The sequence below is a fragment of the Biomphalaria glabrata genome, chromosome 10 (assembly GCF_947242115.1).
Source record: "Biomphalaria glabrata chromosome 10, xgBioGlab47.1, whole genome shotgun sequence".
In the NCBI taxonomy this organism is placed as follows: domain Eukaryota; kingdom Metazoa; phylum Mollusca; class Gastropoda; family Planorbidae; genus Biomphalaria; species Biomphalaria glabrata.
The window spans coordinates 45545040-45558723 of record NC_074720.1 but is presented as its reverse complement, the minus strand read 5'-3'; the positions used below and the strand labels follow the sequence as shown (position 1 = coordinate 45558723).

General features: G+C 33.8%; 1 long non-coding RNA gene across 3 annotated transcripts; it reads right to left on the bottom strand.

The window, feature by feature from the left end:
* Positions 1 to 726: 726 nt before the first annotated feature.
* LOC129928689 (uncharacterized) lies at positions 727 to 12191 on the bottom strand. Of its 3 annotated transcripts, none has more exons than XR_008780162.1 (8): positions 11449 to 12191; positions 10905 to 11122; positions 9960 to 10127; positions 8999 to 9193; positions 8662 to 8817; positions 7377 to 7616; positions 1928 to 2059; positions 727 to 1792 (listed from the first exon to the last, which is right to left on the bottom strand). It is a non-coding gene; the product is annotated as an uncharacterized LOC129928689 (long non-coding RNA). The 3 variants fall into 3 exon arrangements; XR_008780163.1 differs by having other exon boundaries at positions 9032 to 9193; positions 11449 to 12190; XR_008780161.1 differs by having other exon boundaries at positions 728 to 1792; positions 9023 to 9193; positions 11449 to 12190.
* Positions 12192 to 13684: the final 1493 nt, after the last annotated feature.

Below are 13684 nucleotides of genomic sequence, written 5' to 3'. Positions count from 1 at the left end.
GAATCAGATCAAAGTTTGAGATTTGCTAAAAATTTGCTCAAAAACAAATATTGTTACAAAGCAATTAGCTAAAGAAACCTGTTAACTTTTAACATAACTTTTTAATGACATATGGAAAAGCACTCTTAAACTACTAAAAATTTAGAAAAACTAGATCTAAGGGTTGCTGGAAGGGGAGGATAAAAGCGGCAATTTTTTTAGTACCAGTACCTGGTAACTATGTCAATCAACACATTGGACTAGGATAAGTTATGTAGCTTAAAGACATCCATACAACTTTTTATAAATAAAATCACATCAGACTTCATTTAAGTTGCAGCCTGAGAGACTGAAATCCTCTCTAGCCAATGCAGTGGACTGAAACTCAGCTGTAGTGCTTCCTAGATCAGTTGAGATAGAGAGAAGCAAGTCTGGAGCAGCAAACATTAATGAGGCAAGGTTTCCTCTTTCTACCTGCACTGGGGCACTGTGAGTATCAAATTTGGCCTACAAACTGCATGAAATGCTGGATATCTGACATAAACCACTGTCAAGGGGGCTTGAGTTCAAATCCTGATTTGTTTTTGCTGAGCAAAGAAACACCAGAAATACCATTTCCCCATATAGGCAATACAAAGTAATTTGAAAAAAAAAAAGAAATTAACACAGACCAGTTACAATAAAAAAAAAATGAAATTGTAAAATGAATGCCACTTTTATTACATAAATATCAAAATGAGTTAATCAATTATTTAAAATTAGCAACTTTTTGTTCAAAACTAATGTACATTGGTAGTCCTGTAGATTGTGTAGAATCAAAGTAGCATGATTCATTTAGATATTTGATTTTAAAAGGGAGACAATTTGATTAGCAGTTATTATAATTTTTAAAAATTTCTATTTAGTATGACAGTGCATCTACTGTAGAAAGATACAAAGGGATAAAACTAAATATCAGTTGTTATTCCAAAAAAAAAAAAAAGAAATATGTACATTTAACACATTAGCATATTCTGTTCCAAAAATATAAACTTGATCAAAATATTTTATTGTCAAAGATATTACTAATTGAGTTGTATACCTTAAACCTCTTACAACAGATATTCATTCATAGTATAAAACACTGCCTGGTCACTAGAACATTAGTAATGTAGTAGTAACCCCAAGAACTAAAAAACTTAATAACATTGACACTACCAACAATGTTCAAATTGCAATGATTTTGATGGAATCCTGTGATTAACTTTACTGATGTTATTAAACCACAGAATTCCATCAAAAGCTCTTAATTTTTTTAAGACATCATCTTGTTGAAAAGTAAAATGAGGTGTCAACTCTCTTAATGCCTATGGTCATTGACAAATATAGCTCAAAGAAATCTTTCCTTAATTTCTAACTTAAAGTCAACAGTCAAAGTAAATGAATAGTAGGTACCTGGTACCTGGTAAATTAAAAAAACAACAACACTTAGTTGTTGTTTTTTTCTTTACAAGTTCTACAATTTTAGATTCAAAGACAAAGTTTATTGTTTGTCCAATTAACCTTTGACCTTATCTTTCTTGGACACTCTTAGCATAAAGAAAAATAAACCATTCATGAACAGTATTGTCTTGAGCATCAAAATGTTAAGTGTTATGTGGTGACTACTAAAAGATGTGTACACTTAATCTTTTATCACTCAATCGATGGAAGTCTTTCTAGACAAGTAAGCAATGGATTTCAGATATCCCTCACAGCTTCTGTGGTTGAATAATTTCCAGAGAAAAAAGCTGCTTAGAATAGTATCTGTCATGCTTGAAAAGGGCCACAGGGACTGTATAAAAAAAAAGAATAAATAAAAACTAAACAGAATTGACAGGCAATGTGGCATTAAAAAACAACAACACTTTCTAACTTTAGAACCTACAAACATTAGAGATAGTAGAAAAAACAACACTTGATTTATTACCAAAACAGCTGACATATCCAAACACAAGTGAGTAGCCTTCTTTTGTAAGGTACTTGTGTAGTCAAGGAAGATCTCATATTTGTAAACAGGCTAACATTTTAGGCTCCTTAGCTGACTAATCTTTTGGACATTCTGGAAGAAATAAATGCAAGAAGGGCTTAATATAAATATCATCATCACTTGAAATTCTATTTGCAAAAGCTAAGAGAGATCTCAAATATGAAAATAATGATCTCATAAAAAGATAATATAGATCACAAATTAGATCATTTAGATCTCAAACAAGATAGATCACAAATTAGATCAGATAGATCTTAAACAAGATAATATAGATCACAAATAGATCTCAAACAATATAAGATAAAATGTGTAAATAAAAAAAACAGCATAGCAGAGTAAAGCAAAATTACAAGATAGATATCAAATAGTATGAATCAATTAGCCTATATGCAGGTTAATAAATTTCACAGTTGATTCCCAAATGAGTATTTAAAAAATTCTGTAAAAATTTTTTTAACAAAAAAGAAAAAATAATTACAAAACTAAACAAAATAAATGTAAAGGCTTTCTTTTAGTGACTTTAGAATAGAACAAGTTTCCTGTTTCCTTAAATACTCCATCTCCTCAACACTCCATCTCCTCAACACTCCATCTCAATACTCCATCTCCTCAATGCTCCATCTCCTCAACACTCCATCTCCTCAATGCTCCATCTCCCCCTCAACACTCCATCTCAACACTCCATCTCTCAACACTCCATCTCCTCAATACTCCATCTCCTCAACACTCCATCTCAACACTCCATCTCCTCAACACTCCATCTCAACACTCCATCTCCTCAACACTCCATCTCACAATCCATCTCCTTAACACTCCATCTCCTCAACACTCCATCTCCTCAACACCCTGTCTTAACACTCCATATTAACACTTCATCTCAATACTTCATCTCCTCAACACTCCATCTCAATACTCCATCTCCTCAACACTCCATCTCAATACTCCATCTCCTCAACACTCCATCTCAATACTCCAGCTCCTCAACACTCCATCTCAATACTCCATCTAAATACTCCATCTCCTCAACACTCTATCTCCTCAACACTCTATCTCAATACTCCATCTCCACACTCTATCTCCTCAACACTTCATCTCAATACTCCATCTCCTCAACACTCCATCTCAACACTCCATCTCAATACTCCATCTCAATACTTCATCTCCTCAACACTCCATCTCCTCAATGCTCCATCTCCTCAACACTCCATCTCCTCAACACTCCATCTCCTCAACACTTTATTCTGTCATTATATGTGTCATTATTGCCAGGAATTGGGTACATTTAGTAATCAGCATTGAAGTACACATACATATATTAGAGAAGAAAAAGAGCCTTGACACTGTAGATCGCAAGGTCTGAAAGGGGAACTTTGCCATTATATTCCAGTTATTTCTGCTGGTTAAGTTTGTATTGCTGAACTCACTGACCTACATCAGTTCTATTCACATCACGTTAACACTGCATGGTATCACAATGTAAGTTAAATAAAAAATTAAATTAACTTTCAGAAATGGTGGTCAACTTGATAGTCCCAGATTCAGACTCAGCTCTTCTTATCCTAAAAACTTTTAAGCCAAACAGTAAAAAATTAATAGAATAAGGATTTTTTGTTCAGGAAAGATAATATCCCAAAATGATGTTAATGTTTTTGTAAAATGTTTTACATTGTTTCGGATGTTCCTTCAGAGTTGAAGATAGTTTACTTCCTAGTCCAAACCTCCTGCAGGACGACGGGGGATGGGAGTGGGCAGGGTTTGAACCCTCGACAAATCCAAACGACAGTTCAGCGCGCAGCCCGCACGACCAGGCAGCCATCCATGTATCCATAACTCATGGTTGGAAACATCCTGAAGCCCTAAATAAAAATTGCATTCTATACTGTGATTTGAACTCAAGGCTGCAGTAGTAGCACTGTAACTTCTTCAGTATCCAATGTTAGCAAGTGCCCTATTTAAGAACGAGGCCATTTTTAAAATAGAGATGATAGTTTGTAAAATGTTTTACATGTTTCAAATGTTCCTTCAAAGTTGAAGATAATATTTATTTCCTCATCCAAACATCTCAGAGGACGATAGGGAAGGGCAAGGTATGAATCCAGGACCATCAACAAGTCCAAACAACAGTCCAGCGTGCATTCTGCACATCCAGGCAGCCACCCATAGTCATAGTAAAAAGTATTTTCTAAAAGAGTTTCTATAATAACATTGTCAGATGCAGGTTCCATTTTCCCATTTTCATTCACAAAATTTGTGGCATGTGTGGCTGAGAGGCAGGCCTACACTGCTTGGCTACAGCTTAGCCACTTACCATGGGGGCTCGATTTTGAATCCTGACTCGAGCAGAGTTGTTTTCTGAAAGCCCAAAGACAGCATGTAAACCTCCCATGTGTTCCCTTCCTCCAATAGTCAACAAAAGGAGATTGGGCCATAGCAAAATAAGTATGCTCTAAGCATAAAATATGCACTATATCAAAAGCATTAAAAAAAAAAAGATTTACATGTTTTTTTCAACTCTTTCATACCTTAACAAATGAATTTGAATAAGTAACTATTCTATTTGAAAGTGAAACAAAACTAAACACTATTAAGTCCAAATACTTTTTACTATGACTAAATAATAGTAGGTATAGAACTAATCAATATCAGGCCCAAATACTTCTTACTTTGACTATTGATGAAATAAACATGACATCAAACATAATAGCAGCACCCAGGGAGAAGAAGGTGAAGAAACTGTAGTAATGCATAGATAAGTCTTAAGGAGGACTCAAACCTTGGACCTCAGAACCATCCCCATCACATAGCTGTGACCAGATGCAAGTTAGACTTCCTGAATAACACCCCAAAAGAAGATCTACAAATCTTGTAAGATGCCCCAACAAACTAAGAGATAGGTGAAGAATATTACAGACAATATCAAAGTGAAAAATCATCAAGTTAAAACAGAAAATTCAACAAAATCAAAATAATAACAACCAGTTTGATACAAATATAAACCAATCTAAACAATTAAACCCATGTTTTTTAATTCAGACTGTGTTTCCACTGATTTGGACTCCTTCACTCTTTCTTAGACTGTTCATTGGCAAATGAAATAAACTAAGAGCTTTGACAGCCCCCAGTCTATTGCCATCTTTTTGCAGTATCTCATCTTCTTATCCAAGATTATTACATCCTATGGGTGTCTCAAGGGTCAATCTAGTCATGCAAGTTAATCAATGACTTAAACTCTGCCAATTCACACATTTTTTCTAGCTGACTCAGGCAACCCATTCCATGCGCTAATAGCACTAGAGAAGAAGGAGTATAAATGTCTTCTAGCATATGGGATGAGGAATGTTCCTTTATCTTTGTGTCTTTTTAAGTATTTTTTTAAGTTTTGTTTTTGTATTTGAAGTTTATAGTTTAATGTTTTTTGTATAATTGCTACTTTACTTTTGAAGTCTTCTGTCCTGAAGGATCTCTAAATTTAATAATTTTACTAGAGGTCTAGCTGTAATCAAATGTGAATATTAGTTATTTCGGAATCTCACTGCTCTATCTTGTGTTGGTTTCTTAATGTTTTTTTGAGTTGAGGGTTCCCAAATAGAGGACTCATTATCTATTGTTCAGTTGCATCACTGCATCATCTCTACTGTTGGTTCTCTTTACTCCCCTTTGGTCTTGTTCACATTTCTTTCTCGGCTCATCAAATACAGAGTACATCTTCCATGAACATTTCCAGCATGATAAAACTTTTTGGTCTAATAACAAAGTCACTAAGTTTTGAGAATCCTCAAAAGCTGTCTATGACGATTCTCCAAGTCCAGTGTCCTCTCTGTTAAGTTGCAATTCTCTAGTTCTTAATAGAAAATCATCTTTCCACAATTGCTTATCCATGTGAAAGTGGAATTATTGGCCTACTTATTTTCCAAATATGTTTCAATTTTTTGTCAAGAGTTGTTTATAAAAATAAAGTACCCAGTTTATCTTTTCTTTTGAAAAGGATGAAAGAGCCATTTTTGCAAACCTGGTTGTTGACATCAAAACCATGTATTTGGTGAAGTCAATACAGAGCAATGGTTTTAGCACATCCACAGATATTCCATCTTTAGTTCTTCTTTTTTAGGGTCCCCATTTGTGTTGGATGAAAAACTAAAATGAATGGCTCTTTGGTCCATCCTAACAAGGCTTCATATCTTATAGATTACTGATGTTGCTTCAAAAAAGAATATAATTATGTTCTATGCATTTCATGTGTCAATCTAGTCATGCATGTTAATTAGTGAATTAAACTCTGCTAAGTCACTGGTTTTCATGACTGATTCAGGCAGCCCATTCTATATTCAAACTAGGGAAGAAAGAGCACTTGTAGGAATTTGGCCTAGCATATGGAATAAAAATATTGCCTGGATTGTGGTGTGAACAGATGAATGGGTCATTTCTCCATCCAGAATAAGACTTACTCTATTGCCATGATAGATCAATTCAGATTGACTTCTCTGCTTTTTCTTCAACTTTGTCAGTTTTTTAAAGCCATTGCAGTTCCATCAGCAAATATTCCATAATCATTGGCTAAAGTGTCAAACAGTGGGACTGTTATAAAATCTGTCCATGTATACAATATTATTTTTGTTTATCAAGTGGCTAACAGCCTTAGAACAAAGCTAAGAACGACATATCAATTCTGGAATCACATTCTTTGTTTTGCCTGTGTTGAATTTCTATGCTGATATAGCAATGACATTGCCATTATTATTATTTGCTTCATAAGCCATAGTTTTGATTACCACTTTGATTGGTTTGGATTTTTATATATTGCTTTGTAACAAATCAGCCTTGGCAAGGAATCATTCCTTCATCCAAAGTTGGCATGTTGAGTTAGAAATAGTGCTGAGATGTTGAGATAGAAGTAGTGATGAAATGTTGAGATAGTTAAAAGTAGTGGGTGACCCAAGGCTCTCCTGACTTCTAATAGATCACCATACAAAATGTCTTGAGGAAGTCAACCTTGTGGCATTCCATGAACATGTCCAAGCTAGCCAAGATTTCTACTGCTGATAACAGTGTGAAGGTTCAGAGGAATCTTTTTTTTTTTCATAAGTGCACTGAACACTTCTAAAGGAAATAGATAGATGATGTTATATTTAATCATCAGAGACTTTCACCCCACAACTTTGTATGATTTTCTATTAATGAAGCATACACTCTATACTGTCCTACTGATATGTTCAAACCCTGCCTCCTGCAGGAGGTTTGGACAAGGATGTAATAATCATCAAACCTGAATTAACATGTAAAACAAACTACAAAAGGGTCCTCTCCGATAAATTGATAGGTAAAGAGTATTTGAATGAAATGGGATATATAAATAGTTTTAACTTAATGATTAACATAACATGAAACAAACCTAAATGTCTTCAAATTCATCATAGCAATGAACAAGTTGATCAGGACCACGACAGCATCAAGAATGTAAACTCCATACAAAACGTAGCCTATCACCTCAATGACTTTCAGCAGCACACTGTCTTTTATCTCTGAGTCACCATTAACCTGACTGCTATTTGTTTCTTCTTTAATAGCTGGTGCCTGAGAGTTCCCCATACCAAAGGCAGCCCAGAACAATGTCCCAGTGGTCTCTAAGAGGCTGAAAAAAAAGTCTTTGGTCAGCAAATAAAATATTTTAAAGTACATTTGGGAATAAATTAATTCCTGTAAACTCTAGTAAATTTAATATCATCTAGCTAATATCTATCATCTTGTAAACTTAAACATCTTAACTAGTGATCAGCTTTCAAAGTATTTAACTTTAAACACTACCAATAAAAGCCATTAAGTTGGCTATAGTAAACTTGACTTACACTAATGTTGTTATTATAATAACCTGTGTTCAAATCCTTCATATCATCATGATTAAAATATTATGCCTTGGCCAAGAATCCTTAGCCCTTCATGCAATAGGAAGGAAATTGGTGGCCTACTTCTGTTTCTAACCAGGTGCAAGTAAGTTGATTTGTTTAATAGCTAAAAGTGTCATGAAATGCTTCACTGAATTGGTTGAATCTAGTGGATTTTTGTTCCTAAATAGACCTACTCAATAATGAATAATCTACAGAAGATAATAAACAAAGTGAAATTGAAACACTTTAATTAACTAATTAAACAAGTAAACAAGTATAGTTATATCTTTGAATCACCAAGTTTTCAGTTCCAATGAAGAAATTTTTAAAGCCTAACTAATAATATGAGAGGCACAGTGGGGAGTGGTAAAGCACTTGGCTTATGAACACAGGTCCCAGGTTCAAATCCTAGAAGACTGAAATTTTTACTTTCAGGATCTTTAAGGCCCCTCTTAGTCAACCCAGATCTAATAGGTATCTGACATTAGTTGGGGAAAAGTAATGACCGCTATTGTGCTGGTCACATGACTTTAGCTAACCATAGGCCACAGAAACAGATGACCTTTACATCATTTGCACTATAGACATCATGGTCTGAAAGGGGAACTTACTTTTTTAATAATATGAGCTAAAATAAACCTTTGCTCTAATATTGTAATTCTTCTTATAATTATTATAATTTCCTAGAGCCTCAAGTTTCAAGAGATTCTAGACAAGTATATGTTCATCCCTGGTGATCATCCAATTATATCATAGAATTATAAAAGACAAATACTAATGAGCAACACATACATCTTCTTAGTGTTCTGGTTGAAGGCAGGTTAAACGTGGTAGAAAGAAACTCATATGCATTAGGACTGTAAAAGTGCAATGTTATTGTGAAGGATATTTTTTCATCTGTATAATTTGCATTTCCTGTAGGCTCCTCAAACAGATGTAAAGATAAATCTGAAAAGCATAAATATTTTTTTAAAAATCATATATTAAATGTTAAATTGGAATCCATCTTAGACCAGTTGATCTAAATGTTATCTATAACTATTGCCAAACAAATAAAAAGAGTGCCACATGGACATGAATAATTTATCAATGATTGTTATGCTAATTATTATATATTCTTATCACTAACCTATCGAGTAAATTTTACATTTACCAACATAACTGTTTTAGGTGAGGTTGGCTTTTCTATAACTCCTCTCATAAACATTGAACTTTCTTTTTATAATATATCAGAAGTCTCTTTGAATTGTACAATTTCTTCTTTCACCTTAAGACTTTATTTTTCCTTCTTTTTAACTGGCCAGGAAGCTGCATCGTTATGACACTGAAAAATAATAATTGTTAGCAATACAAAATCCTTTCAGGCATAACAGTAAATTCTGGAGTATATATTAAAATTAGATAAGCAAGCTTTCATTCAGATACCATAAGTATATCTCTAATTCTATAGCATTGACAGAAAAAATACAGATAGTGATTTAATTAATAATGAAAATATGACAAAAAATAAAATATCACATATACAATTGGAATTCATTTTGTTGTTTAGTTGAAGTCCAAGATATGAATATCAATATCACTAAATGTATAAAATATACATAAGTACAATAATATATTAAATCTAACAGTGCATTTTGATTTACCATATTGAATGCCTCTTAGGGGTTTGCAAAGACCAGGGAACAGTACCAGGAAAAAGAAGAAGAGGCAGACAGAGAAAGCGATGGGAGGACAACATAAAAGAATGGACGGTACATCCATTGAAAGAGGTTCTAACTAAGGCAAAAGACAGAGAGGAATGGAGAAAGATGATTGACAAATCTTGCATGGTGCCGCAACGGTCTTACAAACTAAGGGATAGGTAAAAGTAAGTTAAAGTCAGTCTAGATCAGTTCATGTCAGTTGTTATTTCATTATACTAGTCAAACATTTATTTAGACAATACTGAAAATACTTGCTGTTATTTCTACTTTGCTTCAAATACTATACTGGGATACATTAGCAGTCATTTTTTTTTAAATAGTTAAATGTAAAACCAATTCAAACTCACATAGAAGTCTAAAAATAACATTTTCTACATTAAGTATCACCTGAAATATTGTAGGAATAGCTGAGGGTTTCAGATTTTTCATTATATCATCAAAGTTTGCATCAATAAAATGTGTGCTGTCCACAAAGTCATACCCATCAGGGGTCCATCCTTTCCCTCTTTTCATTGCTTCAACCATTTATCTCACATGTTGGCTTATTTAAGGAATCTGCAACATAAAGAAATAATAAATAATGAATAACATACCGGTACAAAAAATGGTGACCGATAATTTCATCCCTAATTAAATATTTTTTTGTTATTCATTGTTTAAATGTGCAGTTAAGGCTTTGGCTTTAAGCCCTCATTTCATCTAATATATAAATATGATTATTTTAAATGCTTTTAAATATTTTTTTGACATGTTATAAATGCGTTTATAGTGTTTCCTCTTCCACTTCACATTCTTGATGAGTTGTACATCTGGGTGTGTACTTAGCTAGAGGGCTTCTTGTGGTTGTAAGGGATATACATGACGTAATGATCAAAGGCAAAAGTGTGGTGAAAGTAGTGGAAATCTTTTGAGAGAGGAGAACGATTAGAATAATTATGACCATGCCGCTGATAACTTATCATCAAAGGCCAAGGTGTGGTGGAAGTAGGCTACCGGTAGTGGAAATCATTTAAGAGATGAGAACGATTACAAGACTAGACTAAAGAAAGTAATATCTCTCTGTCTTTGGAAAGTTTAGTTTGAGACTAGCCTCTATTTTATTTGGGGCAACCAAATCACATCGCCTAGGGACTCTACTTATCTAAGACAGGCCCAGCTATGGTGGATTATTATCATCATTGTGTTTTATTTATTCAAGGATAATACTTAAATGTAAGTCGCTATTCTATTCGTACAAGTCATTTATTTTTGTGTTTATCGCTGGATCATTTAAGTATTGAATTGGGTTTGAAAACATTAAACGCAAGGTAAATCAATTCTACCTATCCTTACTTCAGAATAAAACATGGCTGCGGAGAGAACCAAGTAGTTCGAAACCTGTAAGGCCGACGAATTGTTCTGTTTTACGACAATACCTGGGCTCAGATCTGTTAATAAAACTCTCAAAAACAACCTGGTGTTTCCATCAGACAAGGTTGTTTATCTCTGTGTAAACTTCTGCCCTGATCTTTTCCATAAAATTTCAGTTGATTGCATCAATGCCGAAGAACCTTTAAAATAAAAATTAAAAAAAAGATTGTAAAGTCAGCTGAATTATTTTTTTTAAAATAGTTTTTCTAAAAAAAAAAAATATAAGTTAGTTTTAATAATATCAAAGAAATACAATGTGATTTCTTTTTTTATTTATCTATATCCAGAAATTTAACTTAAGTATTGTATTGTATAATATAGTCTAGAATTAGCCCAGTCCTATGTACAGTAAAAAAAAAAATAGATCCATTGTTGATGTTTGTTTTTTCTACAATAGTGATAACATTTATATCGAAAGTTAGAATAGTTAGATCTAGATATATTTCAATAATAAAAATTATTTTACCTGGGTAGTTGAGTCTTGTTTCCAAAGTGAATGTCGAAGTGGTAACTAGACTAGAACTTGTAGAGAAGAAAATTAGTATTAGTTATTATCTAGTCTAGGTCTAAGTCACTCTAAGTCTAGATCTAGATTAGATCTTGTAGTAGTGAAACTGTTGATAATCCAGCTAGATCTAGATCACATGTGTATTGCAAGCTTTGATAGGCTTTAGGCCTACTTGATTGAGAGGCACCAGTTATCATGTGGTAAGGATGTTTTTGTTTTGATCTAGATCTAGTTGATGGGAATATGAATGAATAATCAAATTTGAAATTATCAATAATAGCGGTGTCGATAGGCCTGATAGGGCCTCATCTCAGCCTAGCCTGCCGGCTAATAGTCTTATAATGTCTAGATCTAGAATGACGAATCTAGACTAAGGTCTATTCTTTTTAGTTTTCATGCTAGATCTAGATTTAGAAGTTGAATAATAAGTCGACAGGTAGAGCATCTAAAACTATATCATCAATGAAACGTAAACAACCATGTTTTGTTTATGTTCAAACTAATGTCGATAGGGGCGGAAGCCCAATGCCGACCAATCATTTTGTCGGAAATAATAAGATACTAGAATCTATAAATAAATATATTTTACACTCTCGGTGACCACGGGTTTCCGTTCAAAGCCGAAACGCTATTTATATTATTTCGGAGATACGGTTATTTTAGGAAAGTGTAGGAAACGACGGTTTCATTGAGCCAAATATGCCTAGGTCGAATATGACTACTCAAAAGTATTCGATGCGTTACCAAGGGTATTATTTACATGTAGATTCGGAATTAGATGAAATAAACATTATACATGCTCTAGAAAAATGACTAAAAACAATATTTAAAGTTAAAAATTACATATTTCAATGTTCAAAACTTGTAGATAAATGGATAAACTTTCAAATAATGAAATAAAAAAAAGTTCGATTTTTAATTTTAAATATCGATATTTTGCTTCCTAGTGGTGGTCCTCCTCCCCTTAGATAGAGACTCCTCCGAATCCACACATGCTGTTCTGGCTAGTATCTTGGGTGTTATGCAAATCCACTACTATTTCATCAACTATTGTACATTAGCCAAAGAACATTACAATTAATAAGATGAACGTACTCAAGACTTTCTACTACTATAAATGATGCATTCATTAACACTTGGGATGCCTGTCTTGTCTACTTATCCGTCGTTATTTAAATATCTCTAATTCTAATCAACCATGTTCTAAGCTATCGCCACATCGTTCTTCCTTGTTCGCCTATTCTCCTGCGTTATTCGTCTGTCTGACTACGTCACTGTCACTCCTTTAACCGTCGCTAAAAACAATACACAATATAATCTACCAAAGCTAACATACTCTCTAACTCAACTAGGACACAACAATGCCACGTAATTTAGGAGACAATATTACTTTCCAAAAACATATCATAGAAAACGTTCATTCTACAGGCTTATAGTTGGTTAGCCTATGCAATAATTAATTAGTGTAAATATCTTTTAACTAGTATTACACACCGACCTGTGACTGTCTAGTTATGCCGGAACATTCTCTCCTTTTAAACTTCTAATAAACTGGACGCATTTCAACCATCCACCTATTTTTGGCAGTCAATACCAGTATCTGTTACACCAGTGATGCCCAACCTAATTCGACCTGCGGGCCATTTTATTTCCGACACTCGCGTCGCGGGCCACAAAAAAAAAAAAATAAAAAAAGAAATGAAATTGACCTGAAACTATTTGATTAGAAACCAGTGTATCTAGTACTTACATTCATTAATAGCACATTTGAAGTTTATCCCTTTTTTCCTAACAAGAATGCCGGAATATTTGTTTCATAATGCCGACTTTATGGTGTTAGTTTAAATAGCTAAACTTTTTGTATAAAACAAATATGTAAGCGTATTATCATGTTCCGAAAAAAAAAAAAAAGGGAAGTTCACCTTTTCTGGTAGATTTTACATACAGAGTCCCATTTCATAAAAGAACAATTGACATGATAGCAACCAATCAGATCAAAAGTGAGGGCCATAGTGTAGGTAAAGATACATTTCTGCACTTTATGTCGACTTTTCGGCGGGCCGGATGGAACCAGGTCGCGGGCCGAATCTGGCCCGCGGGCCGTATTTTGGGCATCACTGTGTTACACTGAACCGGAACGGATCGCTATCATTCTCTTTCCTTTCTTCTCTCTCTCTCTGGAACCCACTTTTAT